The following is a 27,536-nucleotide window of genomic DNA, read 5'->3' on the forward strand; positions in this document are numbered from 1 at the left end:
CTGGACATTAAATAGGTAGAATTGTAACTTACGCAAGCATGCTGGGATGAAAGAATAAATAAAACCAACGAGACCTATAAGAGAAAACAAACATGCAAAAAGGTTGAGAATGTCTATGAACACTTCATTGTGCTGATACATGGACAGTCAACTGTTCAAGGACCAAAATGTATTTGAATGAAGCCAGTAAAGATTTATTTATTTACTTGTTCATTTATAAATCATATAGTCAACATCTCATAATCAAGTGACTCTGGATAACATGCAACAATTAAAATCAAGATATACAAATTAATGTTATTAATATTTTTTAAAAAACCTTTAAAATTAGAAAAAAACTTTTAAGAAACAGAATAAAAAGAGATTAGGCAAACAGAAGTTATTAATCTCAATATTACTCCAGTCCCCTGGGGTCACCAAACCTTCTGATATAAACAGGTTTTGAGGGACCTCTAGAAAGATCAAAGGGATGAAGCCAGCTTCATTTTGGGAGGAGGGAAGTTTCATAAAGCAGACTCCATAACAGAAAAGGCTCACTGCCTAGGACACCCCAAATGAAAGTCCCTTGTTGACTGGGCCTGTGGTGTCTTCTCCTTGCTACAGAAATGAGTCCTACTTTTTCTTAATATTATATAATGATATCACTGCCTTGACTTTAAACTTCAATTTTGATCCCTTGGAAGAAATGCTTTGATGGTTCTATCCTATCTTTTTTTAATTCTAAACATCTGTTCCAACGTTTTCTCGTATGCATTACTTAGATGTTTGTTATACTGCTATTCATACATGGAAACTATATTTTACATATAGTTGATCTGTGTGAAACCTTGCAGGGAAAGTAAGCCAAGTCACATACAATCTCCTCCAATAAAAAGAACACATTGATACCAACTCTACTTGTTGAAATGGCCTCTTTACGTGGTTCTGTTCTGTTTGGCCCACTGAAGCTTGAGTTAATGAGGGCTGGACCTCCTATCTCACTTGGAGACCAGTATCCTAAAGTGAAAAGCAATGGTGGTTTTTAAAAAAAGTGCAATCAGTTCAAAATCAAGGCATAATGGTTGCCAGGCATATTTTTAAATATAAGAAAATCTCTTACTCATTATATGATTTGGCTATCTCTTTAAGCAAAATGAAAATAATAATAATACTTTTTTGGGTATCATTGTCGGCCTGTTTAAAGGATTTGATTGGCTGATACTTTTTAAAAGTTCAACTCCCTTTTCTCAATATTAAAAAAACAACAACCCCAAAGCAGAGAAGAATTAAAAACAAAATACAACAATTTAAAAACAAAGCAACTCAAATACAGAATGCCGGAAACAATAAAGTTTAAAATGTGACCAGTTTTGCTTGTTAGTTTTTAACTAGAATCTCAAGTCGGAGTCTCAACTTTATTTCAGGAAATACTTTTCTGAACTGGCCTTTTTATAGTATCATATGTAGAAAATTGGAACATCTCGAAAGTCCACATTGTTAGAAAAGTGTTTGCCTCCAGAAACAAATGACACACTGAAAGGTTTGGAAGGCAGGAGACTCACAAAGGAATAAGGTTATGCTGGAAAAGAGATTTCTATCTATACAAAGAGCCTATTTTCTCATTCGTTCTCAAGGAACCATCTTCATTTTAGGTGAAACCTCAAGTACTTCTCATAAAGACTATTAGAAGTCTAATATGTGAACTTCTGTATTATCAAATGTCCTACATTTGCTTGAGAATAATAAGACTAGGCATCCTTTCCAAAACATACCTCATCTCAAGATCAGTATATAAAATTCTGTTTTTTGAAAAATTGCAAATGCATTGTAGTTTTTTTGGGACAATTCTATATGAAAATGCAACCCTTTATTAATATGACCTAGAAAGTGTGGATTACAGATATATCTGATTCTGTGCAAAGATCCTGCTTAATTTATTTTTTCACATCATATTTATTTAAGTAAGGATTTTAAGGGAACCTAAAGAGATAGCACCATTTCCAAACTGTTTGGTTAGTTATTTATTTATTATTTGATTTCTATAGCCACCCTTTTGAACAAGTGACTATGGGCAGTGTACATCATAAGAACAATATGGGAAGAAAGAGCAATATTTCACTTTTCCTAAATAGTGATTCTAAGGGCTCATCCTTGCCAAAATAGATTGGTTGCAGTTAATACTTGGATGGGAGACCTGTAGAAAATCTTGGGATTGTAGGCTGGAAAGTTGCAATGATTAGGGACTTTTATAATACACTGTAGCCAAGAAAACTACATATCGTGTCCATGGAGTCAGGTCAAAATCCACTTGAGGTAAACTTTTCTAAAATGTATTTTTTGGACTGTGTTTCCTGACAACTCATCTGATACTTCCTCAGTGCACATGCTGAAAATCATAGGTTTGGGGCAAGGTAGGGATTTACCCCATGAAAGATGTGAGTAGATTACCTACAATGGACTGATAACCTGCTCCTGTACAGTTAGAAAAAACAACAACTGATAGATGGAATCAGAAGTTTCTATGGATTATATTTTTGCTTTGGCTGAACCATCACAAATTAAGGTAGTTAATATGTTCCTCATAGATATTAACCCTAACCCTCTCATGATATGTTACCCATTTGCATTTGTGTATTATTTCTTTTCTATAAAATATTTCTTATGCTGAGAGTTGTCATTTTTTTGGAGCATACCCTGGGTTTATTGATTATTATCAACATGATTGAGAATAATCATACATCATATAAAAATCAAACATTATTTTTGAAGTCTATATTAACCTTGGTTTTAGTATACCACAAATATCCATGCCATCCAAATCTCAGGCCATGTTTTCTAACTCTAAAAGTCTGTTATTTCTTAGTAATGTCCACTCTATGATTCAAACCAAACAACAAGCTGCAAAATACCACTTCAAATCAGGTAAGTCCAATCCTCCTCTTTCTTTTGCCTGCACCTTATATTCAATTTATGCCTTTTCCCCTTGCCATACAAACCTAGATATATCTTTTGACATAATTATTTTGAAATAACATACCATTCATGTTTGTCATAGTGATATCCAAATATTTTCCTTTTTTCTCAATCTTAAAACCCATTTTCTTTATCGTTCTGTTTGATCCTCTGTTTTCAAGTTTTTGTTAATATCTTCATATTCTGATTGCTAATCTTAAACCTGCTAGAGTCTCAAATTGTTTTAATTTTCCCATTGACTGTCTGCTTCCTTTAGTGGATTCTCCAAAACTAACAGCAGGTTATCAGAAAATGCCCTTAATTTATAAGTTTTTTTTTAACTTTTAATCCTAGAATTCTCTCATCTTTACTTATATGTCTAATCAATATTTCAAGAACTAAAATAAAAACAAGGGGAAACAATGGGCATCCCTGTCTTATGCCTTTTTGTATTTCACAAGATTTTGTTATATCTCTACTGACATTGTGTTTTTTATGTAGGGTAAATTATTCCTTTCCCATTTAATAAAATCCTCTCCAAAATTTATACCTTCTAAAACTTCAAACAGAAAGGTCCAATTCAAATTCTCAAAGGCCTTCTCTGCATCTAAAAAAATTAATTAGCTTGTTTTTTATGTTGCTGCAAGTATTCCAAAATGTCCAAAATATTTTTTATATTATTCCTTATTGTCTTTTAGGTAAAACCCACACTGATATGCAGAAATACATCCTTGCAAAATTATTTTCAACCTCTCAGGTTGTAAACAAGTTAAGAGTCATTATTGTAAACAAGTTAAGAGTCATTATTCAATAATGATATCATCTAATAGTTTCTAGTTAAAGTCAAATCTTGTCCTTACTTAGATATTAATGCTATATTAATTCTTTCCAACTTTTTAGAATCTTTCCCCTCCATATATAACATAATTCACCATGTTTGTAAAGGTTGTAAAAGTTGATCTTCGAAGTATTTGTAGTAAAAAGCTGGTATCCCATCTGATCCAGACACTTTTTCTGTTTTAGTCTTTTTTATAGCTTCACAAACTTTCCTTATTGCAATGGATCTGTTCATAATTTTTTTCCGCTTCTCTGTAATCTTCCGTAAGTTTTGTTTTTTAAAAAATATGCATTTAATTTCTCCACGGAAATTTGTTGCCCTTTATATCAATTGGAATAATATTGACAAACACTAGCAGTATCTTTGCTAGTCAGTATGATGCATGTACTAGTTCTGTCTCCTAGATGGCTTTTTTTCTTCTGGAAAAAAGAATATGATAGAACAATGCCCTGTATTTTTTTTTTTCCCTTGGTGGAAATGGTGAAAGAAGGGCAAGGTTAAGCAACATTTCCATCCTCTTGCCATTTCATTTCTGAGAAATGGCCCCCAATGTTATCTTTTTTTCATTGAAGCAGTAAGTATGCATAAGTATTTGGCACAGCTCCAATTAACATAACTCAAGCTATTAGTCATCAAATCAATAACAATTCTCTTATCCTGTGCTGTGGTTCTCAAATAGAATCAGCTCAGATGCTCAACCTACACAGAAGATTTATAACTGTACGGCCATGACTCAATGTTTCAGAGTGTACATGTTTTTTCTCCACTATCATTATCATTCTAACATCTTTGAACATGAATAAGCAAGTACATGTGTAAGTTAAGATTACATTAATTGAGGTTGGTTATGATAAACAGAGCCAGTGCTAATTTCAGTGGGATAAAAGGGGAAAATACAATGGATGCCAAACAAATCAACTCCCACTCATGAAAGCATAGCTGCAAGGAATAATTAACATTTTTAAGAACAAAAGAAAATAGCCTTCATTCGCAAAGCTCAGCTAATTGTTTGGGTTCACTTTCCTCTCAGACTATTCGCTTTTCCACATGTACTGTATACTTAGACATATCTTTTATTTTCTGGCATAAAAGGAAAAAGGAATAAATTGACTTCAGTATAGCAGGAAAAGGAAAACCATGGATTGTTTACCTCCGTTTAAGGAAGATAATCAGAAGTAATAGATTGCAATCCCCTAAAAATAAACAGAATAACTGGTTTGTGTCAGGGAAATGAAACTAACAAAAAGCAGAGAAGGGTCAGCTACTAATTTCATTGTGTTGCTTTTGTAAGTACAATGCATTATTCATCATAAGCAAGAGCAGCCAATCCCCAAAATTAACATCCATTCAAAACACCCTCAACCTGTATGAAAACAATGGCTGACTTTGTAGATAGCACTCCTGCTGTTAGAAACTAGGAAATTACTTTTAGAAACAAGGAAATGGAATGGATTTAAATCAGGTAGTGACTTTCTCTCCACTGGGGCCAACCTCTTTCAGAAAAGAAGCAGAACAAGATTCTACCCATGAAACCAACAAGGCAACCATTTTGAAAGTTAAAATATGGAATGAAAGAGTCATTAAGTGAAAGCCAAAGGTAATTTATAGAATAATCAGCAAGCAAGAATGGGACACCCAGAAGAAAGAGAATGAGATTATATGCAATAGTTGCATAGTGCCCTGTACTATAATCAGCATGTGCAACTATCATCAAACTATGCAATTATTCAGAGAGATAGAATCAAGTTCACATGAAGTGTTGATACCATTTTATAATGCTTTGGTAAGACCACACTTGAAATACTGCATCCAGTTTTGGTCACCACAATATAAAAAAGGTGTTGAGACTGGAAAGAGTGCAGAGAAGAGCAACTAGGATGATTAAAAGCCTAAAACATATGAAGAATGGTTGCAGGATTTGGATATGGCTAGTCTAGAGAAAAGAAGGACTAGGGATGACATGATAGCAGTATTCCAGTATTTGAGGGACTGCCACAAAGAAGAGAGGGTCAACTTATTTTCCAAAGCACCAGAAGGCAAGGAAAAAAAAAACAATGGATGGAGATTTATCAAGCAGAGAAGCAACCTGGAATTAAGGAGAAACTTCTTAACAGTTAGAAACAATTATCCCAGTGGAACAGCTTGCCTTCAGAAATTATGGGTGCTTCATCACTAGAGGCCTTTAAGAAAAGACTGGACAGCCACTTGTCTGGAATGGTGTAGGGCAGACATGTCAGACTATTTTGCCATTGCTGGCAATGGGGTGGGTGTGGCTTCCAAATGATGCGTCTGGCTCACGGGCTGGCAGTTTGACACCCCTGGTGTAGGATCTCCTGTTTGAGCAGGGATTTGGATTAGAAGACCTTCCTGTGCTGTTATTCTATTGTTCTGTTAAATCTTAAAGAAAAAGAGCTTGAAGAAAACTAAATTTACAGATCTGGACCAAATGCCTACTGGTTCTCCCTCCTATATCCCCTGTGTAAAGGGACCACCACCTTCAATTTCAGAGACAAATTGACATTTTATATATGTGTGTGTATGTTTCATGAGAAACCTATTTAAAGTGTTTTTGAAATCCAAGTATACAGTATTGACTGGGTCACTACTGTTTCTATGTCTCTTGACACTCTCAAAACATTTTAGAATGTTGGAGAGAAAGATTTATTATGGCAGAATTCATTCTGATTTTCTTTTAGCAAGGCTGGTTCTTTTATCTGCCCAGTTACTGTTGTTGCTGCTGCAACATTGGAATAAAATAACATTCACATCATTAACATGAAACCATCCATAAATTTGGATATGTACTCATAGATCAGCTTCTGGATAGGTAAACAAACCCAGTTTTGAAAACTAAGATTTTGACTTATCTGTGAATATGTACAGTATTTATGTATGTTACAATATTACTCCAAAAAGAAACAAGTAATGCACATGACCAAATTTATTAAACATTTCCCCAAATTTCTTATAGTTACAGTGTAGAAAATCTACAGTACATTCTTTTTGATGCATTTTCTGATGCATTCAATAAACTCTGAATAAAATGAATAAATTATGCAAGGAATCTCATCAAGGGACTTTTAATGCATTAGGTCTAAGTTTCATATGGGCAATGTTTATGCTGACATAGTGAACTTGCTTTGAGGAGATTAAAATAGCAGGAATCTAATAAATAGTATGTAGTTTAAAATAAATGGAACAACAAAATATAAAAGCTGAAATTTTAACAACTAAGAATTATATTTATTGAATCTTTAATTTACATTTTTTTCAATTCTATAAATAATCGTTACTACCATTTACTGATTAGAAATAGTGAGGATGAGAATGGATATCCACCAGTAAACTTTCTTTAACTATATTTTCTATGTATTTATACCTAGGAATATACATTTTTTCCCTTTTTTGCAGAAGCTTAAACAATACACACCGCATACTCAAGCTATATACTGTATGGATTCCATACAACTTGTGGACTGATAGAATTTCAATTAAGGAAAAAAAAATCCTGTTTGCCATTTAATATAATCAGAAAAATGACTTAAATATAAGTCATTAATATAATCAGAAATAACTTAAAATGGTATTAACTTGTTGTTAATTGCGAAGTTGTGTCCGACCCATCGCAACCCCATGGACAATGTTCCTCCATGTCTTCCTGTCCTCTACCATCTTCATTTAAGCTCACACCTACTGCTTCAGTGACTCCATCCAGCCATCTCATTCTTTGTCGTCCTCTTCTTCTCTTGCCCTCAATCTTTCCCAGCATTAGGCCCTTCTCCAGTGAGTTCTTCCTTCTCATCAGGTGGCCAAAGTATTTGAGTTTCAACTTCAGGATCTGGCCTTCTAAAGAGCAGTCGGGGTTGATCTCTTCTAGGACTGACCGGTTTGAACGCCTTGCAGTCCAAGGGACTCGCAGGAGTCTTCTCCAGCATCATAGTTCAAAGGCCTCAATTCTTTGGCGCTCAGCCTTTCTTATGGTCCAACTTTCACAGCCATACATTGCAAATGGGAAAACTATGGCCTGGACTATACGCACTTTTGTTGGCAGGGTGATGTCTCTGCTTTTTAGTATGCTGTCTAGATTTGCCATAGCTTTCCTCCCCAGGAGCAAGCCTCTTTTAATTTCTTGGCTGCAGTCCCCATCTGAGGTGATCTTGGAGCCCAGAAAAATAAAATCTGTATTGATTGGTGGTATTAACTACCACCAATTAATTGAACATTTTTGAAATGAAATGTTAATGCAACTCAAGCATGATCCAAGAAGAAGAAGAAGAAATTAAGAAATAATGCAATCTAAAATATATTCTGGGAACATAGAAAATAGAGGCATATTTTATAAGGTGATGTAACCACTAAATATCCTTCAAGTTAGACTCTTACATATAAGTTTGCATTGTCTTCCAATTTTGATTGCAAATACATTTTGAGAAATAATATTTCTATCCAACTGAGAATCCAGAACAAAAATTTAAGTCTCCATTTAGATCTCTCTTATATTAGCTTGTCCCCAATTGTTTCCCAGTGCCTGAGAAATATCAGTTCCGCTTCCTGGCTCTACCATCTCAACTATGCCCTGAGACTTCTCAGCTGTTCCTGTGTGTGGAAATGGTACCATTCCTGATAACTCTATTTTGATGGCCTGCAACTTCTAGGACTAACTGAGGATGAAACCGTTTATCTAGATCAGGGGTCCTCAAACTTGGCCACTTTAAGATTTGTGGACTTCAACTTCATGGCTGGCTGGGGAATTCTGAGAGTTGAAGTCCACGAATCTTAAAGTGGTCAGGTTTGAGGACCCCTGATCTAGATGGCACATTTGTTCTACAACTTTTTCAGCAGACATGGAGGCCATCATGCACCATGATGGCCTCACCATGCCATCATCATGTCTGTCACATAACCATCTGCCTGTGTTTCTAATCATTTATTAAAGCCAATGGATGAGCTGGAATTTTTATGTTTGCTCTTATAATTAGTAGGCATGATGTCAAAATAAAAAGACAAAACGTAGAGCATCAAAATGATACATTTCTAGAATTTCCATGATCGAGGTTGCAAATGTCCTGAAAGAATTCATGTAGTGTCCAGCAAATGGTGGAGCACCAACATTACACTGCTTTAAATGAATCTTTCATAATTATTCATTTGTAAATTTTGTGTGCTGCAAACCCATGGTCGTGGTATTAAGGATATCAATATTAATGTTTTGCTGAGAAACTGGGAAATAATAATAATCTAATAGGATATGTAGCAGTTCTCTTTTTTTAAGCCAACTGTGATCACATTAGGAACATTCTAAGACTGAACCTTTAGCAATTCGTTATTAGTGTGTGTTAAAGCAAAAAGTTTTGGATATGTTACTTTTCGCGCTAAGATATTTAGTCAGATCGCAAATTAAACCTATGTAATGTGATTTCCAATTGCAGGTAGTCAGCAACTTTTCATTGAATGCTTAAAATTTCAAAGATATGAAAAATAAGTATTCATTAATTAAACAAAACAATGGGGTTTTCTTAAACAGTTCTGAAAACAAATCCTAAAACTAGGTAAAGATAACCCAGTTAAATAAATAGTCAAAATTATTACATCTATTTACATCTATTTATTTATTCAGGGAAATGATCCAAAGCCTACATATAACTTTCGATAACTGATGTGACCCCCCTTGCTGGTGTGAAATTAAACATCAGTCCTGGACATTGGCATTCCTCCTTACAGAGGAGCTGCAACTCAGTGACATTGTGGGCTTCCTCGCATGAACTTCCTGCTTCAGGTGGTTTCCATGACATTAGGTCAAGATTTTGAAACAGTCATTCTAAAGCAGGGGTCTTCAAACTTGGCTCTTTTATGACTCATGGACTTCAGCCCCCAGAATTCCTCAGCCAGGCACGATGGCTGAGGAATTGTGGGAATTGACGTCCATGAGTCATAAAAGGGCCGAGTTTGAAAACCCCTATTCTAAAGCCTTAACTTTCTTCTGCTCTAACCCTTATTTGGTCATGTGACTTGTCTTTTAGGTTATTGGCTTACAATACACTTTCTCTTGAGCTTCAGTTCACTTAAAGCTATCCTGACTAGGCAGTTGGGAATTACATTGATTTAATTCGCCATCTGACCGAATTGCTGGTACACTTAAGAATCCACAATTCCATCAGTGATGCCAAGCTATCCTATCTCAGAGGCAGCAAAGAAAACTCAAACTATAATACTGGCACTATCATGTTTTACAGATGGGACAAGCTGCTTATGCTAAAATACAGTGTGTCTTTCATCAAACATAACATTTGTATTCAAGCCAGAAGTTCTGTTTTAATCTCATCCCTCCACAGAACGTTCTTCCAACAGCTTTCTGGCTTCTCTATGTGAAAACTGTAAATGGGCAGCAGTGTTCTTTCTGGAGAGTGGTGGCTTTTTCCTTGCAGCCTATTGTACACTTCATTGTTACTCAATGTTCTCCTGATGATGGCCTCACAAACAATGACATTTGCCAGTGCAAGAGAGGCCCCTAGTTCCTTTGATGTTACCCTAGGATTCATTGATATCTCCCAAAGTATTACACATCTTAATCTTGTTGGCCGACCATTCCTGGGAATGATAACAATGCTGTTGAATTGCCTCCATTTGTACATGATCTCCTAACAGTAGATTGGTGGAATCCAACATCTTTGGGAATAATTCTGTAATATTTTCCCAACCTGGTTAGCATCAACAACTGAAACACATTTGGGAGGTTTTTTTGGAGGTTCTAAGAAATCTCCTTTTTTTCAAGCCATGACACACTTCTCCATACCTGTGTTGTAAAGTTCATATTGTGATAGTGAATATCTTTTTTATATAAGACAGGACTTCTCACATTAATGATTATTATTGTTTGGAACACCTGACTGACTTCTCCTTGAAATGAATTGATAACCTTAGAGGTTGCATTCCTTTGCCACACACAAATATATCACTTTGGATCATTTTCCTCAATAAATTAATGAACAATATAATGTCTTTGAATCATGTTTAATTGGATCCTCTTTATCTAGTTTGGAAAACAAATTGTATTTATGCAAAATATTGAATATTTGAAAAGGGCTCACAAACTTTTAAGAACTATGTGATTACTCTATTTACTATGTGATTACTATAAACCATGGTTGTTAAGAAGAAGTGGAGCTCTCCTAATCACAATGGCTGGTGAAATTTATGATGGTTAAAGGAAATTAAAACCAAAAGATAATGGATATATTATTGAGAAAATGTCAGTGATCACTGAATTATGTTTTGCACAAATAGATCTACTTTGGCAATGACATATTTATTTAATAATATGATTTTAGGCCAGCTTTGAGTGGAGCATGAGCCAAGGGCCATCTATTCAACTTTGAGGGACAAACAAATCAAAGTGGTCTATTGACCCCCACCCCATGCTTCCAGTTGATTAATGAGAGTTAGCAGTGCGTTGAAAGTGGCAAAACATTAACAGCATTTGTATTTAGGTCTGCTCTAATGTTCTCTAGCTGTAATTGTCTCCAGAGAGAACTCCTATTTCTGGCACTGGCCTCTAGTAATTCGCCATTTTATTTCCTTTTTATACACTTGGGAGCCATTTGGTGGACAATACTTTACATATATACTCTGTTGTAAACTGAGTATTCAGATTGGGCCAACATAATCTAGTTCCTGTCTCCTTTGTAAGATAGTTTTTTTTTCTGGCAACTTTCTTTAACTGCACCTCATTGAAATAATGCTGTGTATATTTTTGAATGAATAAAATCTAATTATGGGTTGATCAGCATTTTACTGCTATGTTCAGACTATCCTGCTTAATGCAGAAGAGTTAACAAATGCAATATAGCTATTTGCCTTTTTTCGTTTTTATTTCCATGCTTATGCTTAACAGAGTGTCATATTTATTCTTCCAGATCAATTCTTTTTCTTCATTCAGTGGCATTTCCATTTGTGTGGCATATGTAAAGTGACTGTGCTCATGATCATAATGCATGTTAACTATGCAGGCAGGGAAAGAATAGACTAGCAGTATTCATTTCATTATATTTTTACCATGGGATTATTTCATCTCCCAAGTAATCATTAAAGGTTCAATAAGTTATGATCTGTGCAAAGCTGTTGTTCAATAGAATTAATGTCTGATCTAGAGTACCACCTGATGAGAATCAGGCAGAGGGGATCTCTGACATTGTTATAACTGGGGCTGGTCACTTTTTTTCCCTGCTCTACACTCCTGTATTGATATTACAAAGTATCGGCACGATCAAAGAGCAGGCTTACAAAAAAAGGGCTCCTTTTTTGGAGGGAAAAGTCTACCTCTCTACAAAGTATTTAAGACTCAAATTAACTAGTAAAAAATTAGGATCAAAATTCACTGGACCTTTCTCCATAATTCGAATTATAAACCCTGTCACAGTAGAGTTAAAACTCCCTTGACTTTTGGGGAAAATCCACCCTGTTTTTCACTGCAGTCTATTTCAGAGAATCCTCTTTAAGACCTCCTCCTAAACAAGCACCTGGTCCCCTTGTGGTAGAGGGGGGAGACTCATTATGAAATAAAACAAATTCTTGATTCTAGATTGTACAAAGGGAAATTACAGTATTTAGTACAGTAGAAAGGATACCCATTATTAGAGACCACTTGGGTTAAAAGTGCTGATGTTAAAGCTGATAGAGTGATATGTAAATTTTTTGATAAGCACCCTAATAAACCTCAGGGAGATTCCTAACTCTAACTCTTCTTAATCTACAGGATTTCTCCTTTCTTTAGGGGATCTGATGGTCAATGCTGCAAATGAATTTGGCTGAAACCATTTCTACTTCATTTTCAGTTGCCACAGCATTGGGAGGGGGGAGGTGTACTTTTAAGTTTAGACAAAACAATAAATTGTCCTATGGGAACCAAGGTCACTACTGCCTGAGTTTTGGCCAGTTGAAGCTTGAAAGCCCGCCAAAGTAGGAATGTGAGGAATGTGATTTATGACATATTACTGGGGTGGGAAGTTCAACTTTGTAACATTGTAACCTTTGGGAGGGAACTCAGTCTTGGTTTCACTTTTGTATCAAAAGTCAATATTCCAGCTGCATATCAGTGCCTTGTTTTGAATGAATGTTCCTATCCAGCTCCACACAATACCACTCTCTAGTTGAACTGTAAAACGGTTATGTGCAAATAGGCCCAAACACTATGAACCAATTTAGAAGTCTTATAGGAGTGGCAAAAGTTAGCCTCTAGCACTAAGGTCAAATTCAGAATTTCTGTTCTTACAATGCTAGCATACTGGAGATTCTCTTCTATTGGCTTTAGAAGATAGATCTTCTGTTTCCGGTTCTCAGTCCTGACCCTATTTATGTTCATCAGTTATGCAGAAGACACTAATGGCTTATAGAAATGATGATATACTGCAGCTATTTTAACAACAGGTTATCAATATTAATTGCACCGCCTGAGTTTTTCTAATATTTTTTTCTATCTTATCATTGCATTCCATATAAGGAAAAAAACTGTAGAAATGGTTTGTGGTATTAGAATTTTAGACAAGGTTCTGTCTTGGAATATTCTGAATCTATTCTGAGTAGTTTCAACCTTACAAGTAATTCCAAGGTCTTTTGGAATCATTTCTGAAACACTCATGAAGAGTTGCTTTGAGATCATACATTCTCTCCTAGAAATTTTTCATACCAGGAGTAAAACTATAATGTTCAAATTTTTCTTCTAATTCAACCAGACTTCAAGTTATATCTACTACATATTTTCTGCCATTAAATAAATGTCAGTCACAAAGAATAAGCGATTAGCTATCAGGCTGTTACATTTGACATTTTAATTTGTTCTGCAGTGTCTCTTAGATAAGCTTCTTCAGCAAGCACAAAGGCGTAAGAGGAATTATGTGAAATAGTTATATTTTATTTCCAAACAAAGTGATTAAGTTAGAGATGCATGGAGTAATTTGCTGGCTTTGTTTTTTGGGATGAATTAATGGAAAATCAATGAACAGTTAAAGTTTGGTTTTTAAATAATCTTCTGTGAACTGGGCTTTATTCCTTAATTATTGTCTTAAATTTATGCTGGGATTACTTGAAAGTTAGAACTGAAAATCATTCTGTCTCCAAATTGTGCAGGCATTTATTTAAGAATGCTAATTCAGAGTGAACCTGTTAAGACAGAGGACATATTTTCTAGATTTCTGGAATGTATTTATTTATTTTATTGTACTTTCCTTATATGTAATATTTATAATGATATATCTATTATATTTATTTATTACTAGTTAATCAATTGAGCTTTTGAATTTGTTTCCTAATACCGAACAACTCTAGTGGTCTATGCAAATTCTATAATATACAATAATAACAAAACACTAAAAGTTGTGCAAAAATCAAATGTCCTTTTATATAAGAGGCAGATTTTTGATGTCATTGGAACATGAGGAGATTGACAAATGACATGAACATTAAGGTCATTTTCAAGGTAATGACAAAAAATTATTTGTACTGTGAATTATTGATCAAATGTAAATTATAATTATAAAATCATGCAGAATAGAAAAATGAATAATTGATTGTCTGTAATTTTGCTGTAAAAATGTTAGGGGAACATAGCTGTAAAAAGGTTATCAGGACTTTCATAAACAAAAGTCAACAGCATTCTTGGACTTTCCAGATACTGATAGGTTTTTATTTGTTATTATCGGAATATAATGGAATCTTTTAAGTTAATACATGACACATGTATTTTTCAAGATGTATTAATTAAGCACAGAATAGTAATATTAATTTAATATATCTTTCTATTTTGACTGTTGACTTGTCCTAATACAACTCAAGACCTAAATCTTCCCTTGAATATCAATACATACCGACAAACATTTTTTCTTGCGTGACAACATGCACCAAAATTTTTAAGAATAGTAATTCCTTAAGAATAAATGATATCTATCATATTTCAGATAAGTAGGCTCAGGGATTATTTTGTTAGGAATGGATAAGTTTGTTATGGATAGTTCAACAGAAATAATATTTATAGTTGTAAACATTTGTTAGTGTCTTTTAATGCCAAAATGGATAAGAATGGGTTCAAGAGCAGCATTTTAACCTGTTCAAGAGCAGCATTTTAACCTGTTCAGAGGTTCAGAAAAGGACATTTCAGATAATCAATGCAATGTTTTTAAGCTGTCTTGTAGAAGTGTGGGAACAGATGGGGAAAGATAAAATTGGTATTTTTACCAATGTATGAGTAGCTTATATTATAAAAAGTAAACTAAGTTAGAAGGACTAGAATGATAACAGGTTATGGTAAACCTTCCTCAAGGATTTGTTGTGGTTTGTTTGTTTTGCATTCTGCTGTTTTGGTTTTAAGAAATGGGAACAGGATAGTGATGACATAACCACGGAAATGTCTTCGGACAACACTGGCTTAATGGCTTTGAAATTGCCCCCTATAGTTAGCAACACCTAGCAGAATAAAATCTGCAGGGACTCCTGTTACAAATCCATTATCCATATGCTTTTACTTCCTATCCCCCAACCTAGGTAACATCTACTTGCTATTGATACTCAGCTCTTCCGTTCTATTTCAGACTTTTTCCTTCTATCCAGCTCCACATGGCAAATACTTCTGATACTAATAGTTTGCTGTGTTTTCAGTATGTTTAACTTCACTCTCCTGTTGCTTTTGGCAGATAAATTTTGCTGCTTCTTCCCCTCCATTCTCTTCATTGCCTTTTCCCCAGTTCATTCAGGTGCCAAATATTATCAATTTCTCCTTGCAGCATTGCAAAATTAGATTGCATCTGTAGTCATTAGAAGCATTTGAATGAATTAAACAAATGGCTTCAACTAAATAAGGTGTTTTTTTGCTTTAATTATAATCACTCAAAGTGTCAAATGTATCAATATCCCTTCTTCCTCCTATTTTCCCCACAACAACTAACCCTAAAAGACAGGGGTGTCAAACTGCCGGCCCGTGGGCTGGCCGCATCACGTGGAAACCGCACCCACCTCATTGCCAGCAATGGCAAAACCGGCCCAATATGTTGTGTGATGTCACGTGACGTCTTGAGTTTGACATGCCTGCTAAAAGAGCTAAAAGAGAGAATGACTGGCCCAAAATCACCCAGCTGACTTTCATGCCTAAGTCAGGCCTAGAACTGACAGTCTCCTAGGGTTTTTTGTAGCTTGGGGTCTTTAACATTTGGTCAAACTGGCTGTATGTTTACACTAGTGATGGTTTTTAGGTTTTTTATGGTTACACTTCTGAAGTCTGCATCTTGATAGGTTATAAAATAAAATCTAGATAGATGTGTATCTGCATATGTATGCATATCATTGTTTTCCTATCCATGTACTTGTTCAATGCATACAATTCATGTTATAGAAAGGAAAAGATGAATATAATATTCATTTCAAAGAGTAGAGAAAAGATGGTACAAGATAATGTTGGCCAGCTGTAGTGACAGATGAAATCTGGGAACACAACACACACCTGCTGCATCACATTGTCTGTAAGTCCATGGGCAAAAATAGATTTGAGTTAATCTTCATCAACTTGATTTTGTCCAGAATGATAAACTGTGACACTCATTACATCTGGCTTGCGTGGTGCATAAACTTGTTGCTTTGGGTTAGAAGAAGCTATTAACTAATATTTCTCTAAGGTATTATGTTAGGAAAGAGATATGTGAGTAAATAACAAATTGTATCTGTGGATTCTTGCTTTTTTTGACACACATTTTGGCATCTGAGGGTAACCATGCAGATACAAAATGTCTTTCAAAACATGAATGATATCCCTCCCAAAGTTCCTCATAATTGCTGCTTAGGCAAGTGTCTTTAATTGGAAGATTGGCTCCTTCCCTTCCTTACATTCATTAAAAAATGTATTCATTAAAAATAGTATCTTGAGAAGAAGGAATTCCTTCCTTCCTTCCTTCCTTCCTTCCTTCCTTCCTTCCTTCCTTCCTTCCTTCCTTTGATTAATTAAACTAATTAATTAAATTAAGAATTTAATTCAACAACAGTCTCTGCATACATTTTGGAAGTTGGAATGTGCTTATAAAAAAGATCCATAAATTCATTCACAATTGCTAGGTGGATATTTAGCAGCATCTATTTTATTTTATTTTTTTCCCAAATATCACATTTTGTTTGCACTAACATATTTTTTTTTCTTATACTACATCATGGTTGCTAAGGGGAGCAATAAAACCTCTATTCTCCAGTGGTACTGGAGTCTTAATTAATATTCTCAAGAACCATTGAAACCAGCTATATGGCCTCCCTAGTTAAACTTGCCAATTTCTGACACTTTAAATTAACATTTCATTTCAACAGACTGCAGAGGAGCTTGTTGCTCATTCACCTCTGGTGGGGGAGGGGGGAAAGCAATCTTTCAGTATTTCCACAACTTCCAAACTATGTGCTTTTTCTGACTCTCCCTTCCATTTGGACAAAAACCTAGACTTACTTTGCCTTTTCCAATGGAAAGTACTGGATTGGCAGGTTGGGCTCAGGAAAATTTAGCAATCCTATATACAACTGTAGGAATTTTGTAACCAATGCAAAATTACAAAGAGCTCTGCTTCAAGATGGCCTATTTTTTCATAAGAGTTGTATCCTCAGCCTTTGAGGTACTCATTAAAATGCAAGCTGGCAGTGTCAATAATCTGTTCCAAATTTGCCTGAATTAAGCTGCAAATGCTCCTTTATTACATAATGGATACTATTTAAAAATATTTATCTCACTCCAAAGATTGGCAACCAGTTAAATCTCTGCAGAGCAGAGCTGTCTTTAATATGGAGGGCTTCTTTAATGGCTTCTGCTGTTTAAAGAGTCTCAAGCCAACAAAAGGGAAAGAGAGAGCACAAAAGCCCCTGAGCACTTGGCAACAAACATTTGAGACACTACGTTTTCCAGATTTAAAATAGTGCCGTATTTTAAATCTGAATGGCCTAATTTTAGAACTTTCCAGATATTGCATATCTGTGCTCACCTATTGTCAACCCTCTCTTTACCCCCAAGAACCAAGAAAGATATGTAAAATAATTTCTGAATACACGTAGTCCTCGATTTACAACCATGCATTTAGTAACTGAAATTACAATAGCACTAAAAAAAGTGGCATATAACCATTTTTCACACTTATGAAGCATCCTCATAGTCAAGTGATCAAAATTTGGATGCTCAGCAACTGATTCATATTTATGATGGCTGCAGTGTCTTGGGAGGTCATGCGATCCCCTTTTACAAACTTCTGACAAGCAAAGTGAATGGGGAAGCCAGATTCACTTAACGAGTGGGTTACTGATTTAACAACTGCAGGATTCACTTAACAACTGTGGCAAGAAAGGTCATAACACAGGGCAAACCTCACTTAACAACTGGCTCACTTAACAAAAGAAATTTAGGACTCAGTTGTGGACGTAAGTCATGCACTATCCATAATATCTTTTATTGTTCCTTATCTATAGACAGAATCTTGTCAAACTAAAGCAACTACTTGCATAACTAAAGATATACTCAGGGAACCTTCTTAACCTCTTTCTCCTGACAAAGTCTCCATGCTTCACTGACTCTGCCCTCTAGAATGTTGCCCTTCCCCGCTGGGAATCCAGACTGCATTCCATTGCACTTATCTGGGGGTGGGAAATCCCATAAGACTCACTATTTTCTTTCAGAATGATGGCCACATTGTTACACTTTATGTGCAGTAAAGTTTCAGAAGCGTCCCAGTTCTTTTAATGTCATTGTCTGAATGTCAATAACAGAAAATATCTTACAACTTTCATACACTGTTCCAGGGCACAGTCCTAATAAAGAAGTATAGATCAACACGTCTAAAGCAGGAATAAACATGAACACTTTTAAAGCTAGGATTTAGGAACATTTCATGATTTATTATTGTTGTTATTGTTTCTTTAGTTTTGGAGGAATTAGACATTTTGTTAGATGAGGTTTCAGCTTTGTACCTTTGAAAACACTCATAAGAAATTGCTATATCTGTTACAACTTTGTGTGGTCCAGTAGAGTTTGGGACATCATCCTTTTTAAATGTAACTTTATTTAGTTCTGTCTCAATTAACCAGGCTCCCAACTGTTTACCACACATAGGAACATAAACAGCATCACCAATCATACTCTGAATTATCCATGAATAAAAATAAAATTAAGAACTTTTGCAAGTGCTAGAATAAAAATAAAAATAATCACAGTTGAGAGCACCCTGGCACTTTTTATAAGCCCGCTGAAGAAAACTCAATTTTAATAGCATTCGAAAGACTAATATTGTGGGTCCAAGTATGATTTCCAGGAAATGCTATAACATCAGCATAGTGACTGAAAAATGGTGCCTCTCAGTCTCAGCCCCACACAAACGTGGGAGAGAAATATGTGCTTGCAGCTGTAAAGATTGATTAGTAACTGGGTTGCTGAATTCTGGACTAGCTGAAGCTTCCAAGTGGTCTTCAGGGGCAATCCCATAAAGAACACATTGCAATAGTCCAATGAAGTCAAAACAAGGACATAAGTCACTGTTGTGTAAAACTCTCATTCTGTTTAGGGCTAACACCCAACTCCTCCAATTGTCCATAAAGCACTAAAGTCCCAAATCAGAGGCCTGTTTTTCAGGGAGGATGCCATTCCATCAAAAGACAACGTTGGAGCTCTTTGAGAATCTTGAAGTAATTCCTCTCACTATGATTCATCCTTACTCTGTTTGTCCCATCTGGATCCTATCCAGTCCCAGAAACTGGATCATAACATTGTTGAGCAATCCAAGATATGTATATATGCATGAGATTATTTAATCAATTTACATAGCCACCCTTCATATAAGATCCAGGGCAGCATAAAGTTAAAACAGTAACACCATAAAAATAAGCAATCATAAAATACAATAAAATAGAAAAATGACTCTGGGCGATGAATAGAATTTAAAACTAAAACATTGATGTAATAAAATGCAACATATAACTAGAAATAAGAAAGAAAGAAATGGCAGCTGAAAATAAAAACCTCCAAATAATGACAAACCATCTGGGCTTCTCAATCCCTGTGCCTGGGCAAACAGCCAAGACTTCAGTTCTTGTTCAGTAAAACCTTGATGAGTGCTAACCAAAATGACACACAAAGTGTACAAACTCCAATTGGTATTAAGGTATCATCTGGCTATGGATTTTAACCCTGCAGTGACCTGAAAGATTATAGGACTACTAGATCCTGGTGTACGTGATCCTTAGGAAATATGGGATGGACAGCGGTAAACACCTGTGTAAATTGTGTATAGGCAGTGGAAGACTTGTGCACTCTAGATGCTGCTTGCTGCAGTCCAAGTGTCTCTCAGAAAAAGGATGAGAACTGGTAAAAGCCATATTAGATGTGAAGAAATACTTTCAATTGTTCTGCCTAACAAAGAGGTAAGCAAGCTTGTATGCTCTAGTTGTTTAGAATTTCAACTTCCATCAGCCCAGGCAAGTATGGCCAATGGTAAGAAACTGTGGGAGCTAAAAATTCAAAATAACTCAAGGATTGAAAATTTGCTAGTTCTATTATAATGATGCTAAGTTACAGATCTCTCCAGATTACAAGACTTTGAAAATGCAGAACTGGATGGAATGGAGGAAAGGAAGCAGGCTTAGAGGTGCCTGAATTGCTTAGTTTTCTAAGAATTTACTCTTTTATTTCCAATCATGAGAAGACACAAATTTCCATAAGAACTCCTATTCACAAATTTTCATTCCTCTACTTTCATCAAGCATTGCCAATGAACTTCCAATAATAAGGATTTAATTCTGCAAGTAATATTATATTCTGCATATCTATAGCATGTCCAGGAAACAATGTATCTTCTCCTTCTTTAAGATCGAGAAGATTTATTTTGTATAGTGACTCCTTTCAAAGTAAGATTGTAAATGGTGGTGGTGGAGATATTTAGAGTTTGTTTTATTTATAAGTCTGGATCCGCTTTTCTCAACCAATGTAGGGATTTTCAATCCCTGGAATAGCAATACAGTAGTCATGTCAGCTAGAGAATACTAAAGTCCACATACCTAGACCAAGTTTGGGGAAGATTATACTGGAAGGAAGGAAGGAAGGAAGGAAGGAAGGAAGGAAGGAAGGAAGGAAGGAAGGAAGGAAGGAAGGAAGGAAGGAAGGAAGGAAGGAAGGAAGGAAGGAAGGAAGGAAATAACAATTTTCATTTTCTATTTTCTCCCTGGAGCACTTTCTGTGAAAAAAGTGTTCTGGAAAATCCTCCAGATCAGTATATATATTAGCTGAAATGGAGTACAGTGGGTGCTATAGGAAGAATTAGTCAAGTTCAGTTAACTTTTCTTCTTCCAAGGATAGCCAAATCTTGATCACAGAGATACTTTTTCCACAGAAGATCTTTAAAAAATTAACTTTCCAGTTTGTTTTTCATTCTGCTATTATTCAGATGACTGATACTGAATGACTAGTTGAGATAGATGATTCATTGAGATAGATAGACATGCTTGAGATAGATAGATAGACATGCTAGAGATAGACAGACAGACAGACAGACAGATGATAGATGAAGCCACCCCAAGTTACCTATACATTTTATAAATAAATAATAGCAATAGCAACTGCATGCCAGAACAATTACGGTACTGTAGACACAAGGACAGTTTTTCCCCCCATGCCATCACTTTGCTAAACAACTAATTCCCACAACAGTGTCATACTACCTAGTAAGGCTGTATTCTCCTCCTCCTCCTCCTCCTCCTCCTCCTCCTCCTCCTCCTCCTCCTCCTCCTCCTCCTCCTCCTCCTCCTCCTCCTCCTTCTTCTTCTTCTTCTTCTTCTTCTTATCTTTCCTATTATGTCTCCTTATCTTCTTGTGATTATAATTTGTTGCTTGTATCTTACAATTTATGTTAATTGTTTTATTTACTATCCTAGTATGATTTATGTTGTTTGCTTATTTAGTATCCTATATATCACTAAGTGTTGTATCTTACGATTTATGACGAATGTATTTTTATGATGATTATGATCATGATTTATCACCTGTTGCTTGTATGTACACTGAGAGCTTATGCACCGGAGACAAATTCCTTGTATATCCATTCATAATTGGCCGATAAAGAATTCTATTCTATTCTATTCTATTCTATTCTATTCTGTTCTGTTCTGTTCTGTTCTGTTCTGTTCTATTATTCTCCACTTCACAGTGCTTTACAGCCCTCTCTAAGCAGTCAGCATATTGCCCCCAACAATCCAGCTCTTCATTTTATCCACCTCAGAAGGATGGAAGAATGAGTCAACCTTGCAACCTATCAGGATATAACTCCTGGCAGTGAGCAGAATTAGCCTGCAATACTGAATTCGAACCACTGTGCCACCACGGATAAATACATGTGAGAGAGAGAGAGAGAGAGAGAGAGAGAGAGAGAGAGAGAGAGAGAGAGAGAGAGAGAGAGAGAGAGAGAGAGAGAGAGAGAGAGAGAGAGAGAGAGAGAGAGAGAGAGAGAGAGAGAGAGAGAGAGAGAGAGAGAGATGATGATGATGATGACTATGACAATGATAGAGAGATGATGAGAGACACTGTTTTTTCTTTCCTGAACATTTCCTTGTTTGTTTCAAAACTATTTCACATACTGTCATCTTCAAAAATGTGTTTAGGTTAGCCTTGGGTGTCTGACTGAAATGTGGGGAATGATTCCAAATAAAATAAAATTGCCTTGCATAATACTTAATTAAACTCAAACTAAATTCTCTGATAATTTAAAATGCAATATCCATAGAAAATCAACATAATTTAGGCAGACTACTGTGGGTCTCTCAATGCCTAATATTTTATTTTGTTTCTGCTGCTTTGATGAAACATAAATAATTAGAAATTGCAAATTGCATATTGAGTTGTGTCCTGAGGTAATTTTTTCAGTGCTGTTGTTTTCCTTTTTTTCATTTATTAACAAGGGGAAATATATTCATATTTAAGAATGATACTGAATATCCTTTTCTCCTGAGGTCATTTTTCCAGGGATATTTATTTCTTTTCTTCATTTGTCAACAAAGGGAAATATTTTCATATTTAAGAGTGATACTAAATATCCTTTTTTTGAGCTCAGTCATACACTGACTAAGTAGAATCATAATCATTCACACATGATCCAGATAAAATGCCACCTCACAGATAGAGCACAACCTCTATCTATATTTTTTTTTAACAGACTGGGACTTACAATGTGAGGAAGTAATATTTTGAGAAACAGCTATCATAAGAGACATACCTATTCACAAAGTCATGGTTGACTTCCTTCATAAGGTATTTATCATTTTAGGAGATAAACTTCTATTTACCAAAAAATGAACTAGAGCCACAGGATATTCAACCAGACCATCTCACAGGGTTGTTGTCTTGGGGAAAATAGGAGGAGGAAGGTGTGTTGGATGGATTGGGTGCCTTGAGATATTTGTAACAATAATAAAGGTGGGTTACAAACAAACAATTCTTCACTTCTCCTCTTTGCCCTCATGCGAGTTGACTTTCAAAGCATGCAATTTTTTTTGGGGGGGGGGAGAACCACACATTTTTCCAACAATCTTTTTTATTATTTTTTTTCCATCAACATATGTTATTTTTTCCAATCAAACAAGTTGTCTGGTGTTTGCTAAGCTAATACATGTTCACTTCCTAATCCTTCATTCTTTTCTCTAACCAAGAATAAAATAAATTCCAAATTTTATAATAGTCCGTATCTTCTTTGTCTTTCAGCCTCATAGTTAATCTGTCCATCTCTGCACATTCCAATATTTTCATGATTATTTCTTTTTCTGATGGCAATCCTTCATTCTTCCAGTACTGTGCAAAAATTATTCTTGCTGCTGTGGTAATATGTAGAATTTCTGCTCATTAATCTTTTCAGACATAATGCCTAGTAAAAAAAATTCAGGTTTAAAATCCACTTGTTCGCCCAATATTTTTTCTAACCACATATGTGTGCTTTTCCAATAGGCCTTTGCCTTCCCACATGTCCACCAAATATGATAATACGTGCCCATGTTATGTTTACATTTCCAACATCTATCTGACATATTTTTAAACATTTTTGCTAATCTTGGTGGTGGAAGGTGCTATCTATAAAACATTTTATACAAATTTTCTTTGTATGAAGTTGACACTGTTAATTTATAGTTTCTCTCCCATAACATTTGCCATTTTTCTAATTCTATATCATAACCAAAATTTTTTGCCCATCTTATCATTGTTTCTTTCACTTGTTCACTTTTCATATCTAAAATTAACAAAAAATTATACATTTTCTTAATTAATTTCTCATCCGAGGTTAACAAAATCTTATCAAACACATTTTGATCCTTGTAAAATCCATACATTTTTACATCTTTTTCATATCTACTTTCTATCTGCAAATGTGCCCACTAGGACAAATTTATTCCTAAATTTTTCAATTCTTGTTTAGATTTTAATTTCCCATCAATATCTAAAATATCTTTATATGTCCATATTTTTTCAAAGTCTACCAGGTTCGGATGTATAAATGCCTCCATCGTTGATAACCACCCTGGAATTTTTGAATATATTTTAGTTTTATTTTTTTCCCATACTGTTAATAAGGCATTTCTTATAAAATGATTTTGAAAGTACTTATGAATTCTGTTTTTCCCATACCATAAAAAGCATGCCCCCCCAACTGTAAATCATGTCCCTCTAAATACAATAACCTTTTATTTCTGAGTGTTATCCACTCTTTCACCCATGTTAACACAGATGCTCAATAATACAATGTCCTTTCCGGCAACCCAAAACCTCCATTTTCCTTAGCATCTTGTAATGTTTTCATCTTAATTCTAGCTTTTCCCCCCTGCCAAATAAAGTTCAAAACCAATGAATTTAAGTTTTGAAAGAATTTTCTCTCAAGCTTTATCAGGATCATTTGAAATAAAAATAAAATCTTCAGCAACACATTCATTTTTACTGTAGCAATTCTTCCTAATATTGACATTTTGAGATTTTTCCATCTTTCTAAATCTAGCTTTATTTGCTTCAATAATTTTATATAATTATCTTCTTTTATTGACGAACATTTAGCTGAAAAATGAATACCTAAATATTTAACTTTTTTCACTATCTGTACCTCTGTTTTCTCTAGTATTTGCCTTTTTTGTTTATCTGTGAGGTTCTTTACTATTAATTTAGTTTTATCTTTATTTATTTTTAGTCCTGCCACTTTTCCATATTCTTCTATCTTTTCCCATAGTTTAGGAATCATCTCTAAAGGTTCTTCTAAAATAAACACTAAATCATCGGCAAATGCTTGTAGCTTATATGTTTCATCTTTGATTTTCAATCCTTTAATTTCTATATCTTGTCTTATCCTTCTATTTAATACTTCCAGAGTAAAGATAAATAATAATGGGGATAGTGGACACCCTTGTCTCATGCCTTTCCTTATCTCAAAGTTCTCAGTATAATCTTCATTCACTATCACTTTTGCTGTCTGGTTACTATATATTGTTGTTATCATATTTATAAAATTCTTTCCAAAATCCATTATTTGTAATTGTTGAACCATAAATTGTCAAGAAACATTGTCAAATGCTTTTTGAGCGTCTAAAAATACTAATGCTAATTGTTTCCCTGGGTGTAATTCATAATATTCTAATACGTCCATTATCACCCTTAAATTATTTTTGATTTGTCTCTTCGGTAAAAAGCCATTTTGATCTGGATGCATAAACTCAGCTAAGTATCTTTTCAAACTCTCTGCCATTATTGAAGTAAAAATTTTGTAATCCACACTGAGTAATGAAATCGGTCTATAGTTCTTAATATACATCAAGTCTGAATCTTCTTTTGGTATCAAAGTAATATTTGCTTCCATGTATTTGGGAGTTTGGCCTCTAACAATAGTCCATTGCAAACCTCTTTCAGCGGTTCACTTAATATATCTTGTAGCTTTTTATAAAGTTCCGCCAGTAGCCCGTCTGGGCCTGGGGTTTTCCCATTTTTTTGTCGTTTTATAGCCTCTAATATCTCCATCATTGTTATTCTGTCTTCTAACATAGTTTTGAATGTCTCTAGAATCTTTGGCAATTTGCTTTCTTCTAAATATTGAACAATTTTCTCTTTTGCAGCCTCCTCTTTGCCATACAATTCCATATAATAACTCTTGATTATCTTTTTTATTTCTTCCTTTTTAAATTGTAAACAACCTTTCCCATCTACTAAATTATGTATTATTTTCTTCTCTTTCTGTTTTTTAAGCTTATAAGCTAGCCATCTTCCTGGCTTGTTAGCATTTTCGAAGAAATTTTGTTTTGCTCTCTTTATTTGTTCCGCCAATTTTTCTGAGTCCAACAAATTCAGCTTATGTCTTATTATTTCCATTTCTCTTTTCAAAGTCTTTTCCTGTGGATTTTGTTGTAATTCTATCTCTAATTTTCTAAATTTTTCTTTTAATAATAAATATTGCTGTCTTCTCTGTTTATTTTTCTTTGCCATATACGATATAGCTATACCTCTAAAATACGCTTTAGCTGTATCCCATACATTTTGTAATGATGTATCTTCTTCTTTATTTTCTTTAAAGAAGAATTCCATTTCTTTTTTGGCCAAGTCTATAAATTCTTTATCTTTTAATATAGATTGATTTAAAATCCGTCTTGTTGGGGGTTTTTTTGTACTCCTTTCCATGTAGCTTTTATAGGGTTATGATCTGCCCATGTGCCTATTTCTATCTCAATTTCCTGTATATCCATCTTTAATTCAGGAGTCATCCAAATCATATCAATTCTTGACCAAGATTTATGACTATTTGAGTAAAAGGTGTACTGTCGATTTTGAGGATTGATTTCTCTCCAAACATCTTGAATTCCAATTTCTTCTGCCATATCAAAAAAATGTCTTAGGTAATCCCCTTCTTACAAGTTTTCCTGTTTTGCTACTTTTATAATCCATTGTTCCATCTACTATCGCGTTAAAATCTCCTATTAAACAAATATTTTGGTATTCCATTTCTATTAATTTCCTGTGTAATCTTTGATAAAATTGTTCTTGACTATCATTTGGAGCATAAATTGCCACTAACAATATTTGTTTTTGGTGCAAATATATTTCAACCATAACAATTCTTCCTTCTTCATCTGAATATATTAATTTAAAGTCTATTGTCTCTTTAACATAAATCGCCACCCCTCGTTTCTTTTGTTGTGCTGATGTATAATAAAGTTTCCCCATTTTAGGGTATTCCAAAAATTTGTAATGTTGTTTTTTATGTGTGTCTCTTGTAAACAAATTATATCTATATTTAATTTCTGAAGTTTCCTAAAAAAAATATTTCTTTTTATTGGGGAATTTAGTCCATTTACATTTACCGAAAAAATCTCATTTTTTTCCTCCATTTTCTCTTTCATTACTTATATTTAGGCCTAGTCGATCTTGTAATCCTTTATTCTCTAACAGTTCCTTCTCCTTCACCTGTTTGTTCACTTTTTTCCTGCTGCTGTTCTGCTTGTGCCGCTGCTCCTTGGGCTATCTCTCCCGTCTGTTTATCCTCTTGTTGCTGCAATCCTTCATCCAAAATTACTCTATTTCTTACTTCAAAGTCCTCTGCTTTCCAAATTGAGTCCAGTCGATATCTTGTATTGTTCCAATTTATTAAAATGCCTTCTGGCATTAGCCATCTGAAATTTATGCCTTTGGCAATCAATTTTGTAGTTAGAAAATGGTAGTGTCTCTGGGTATCTCTCACTCTTCTGGGTATCTGAAGAACCACACATTTTT

Source organism: Crotalus tigris, unplaced genomic scaffold (assembly GCF_016545835.1).
Source record: "Crotalus tigris isolate CLP2741 ecotype Arizona unplaced genomic scaffold, ASM1654583v1 scf7180000017833.3397121, whole genome shotgun sequence".
Classification (NCBI taxonomy): Eukaryota; Metazoa; Chordata; class Lepidosauria; order Squamata; family Viperidae; genus Crotalus; species Crotalus tigris.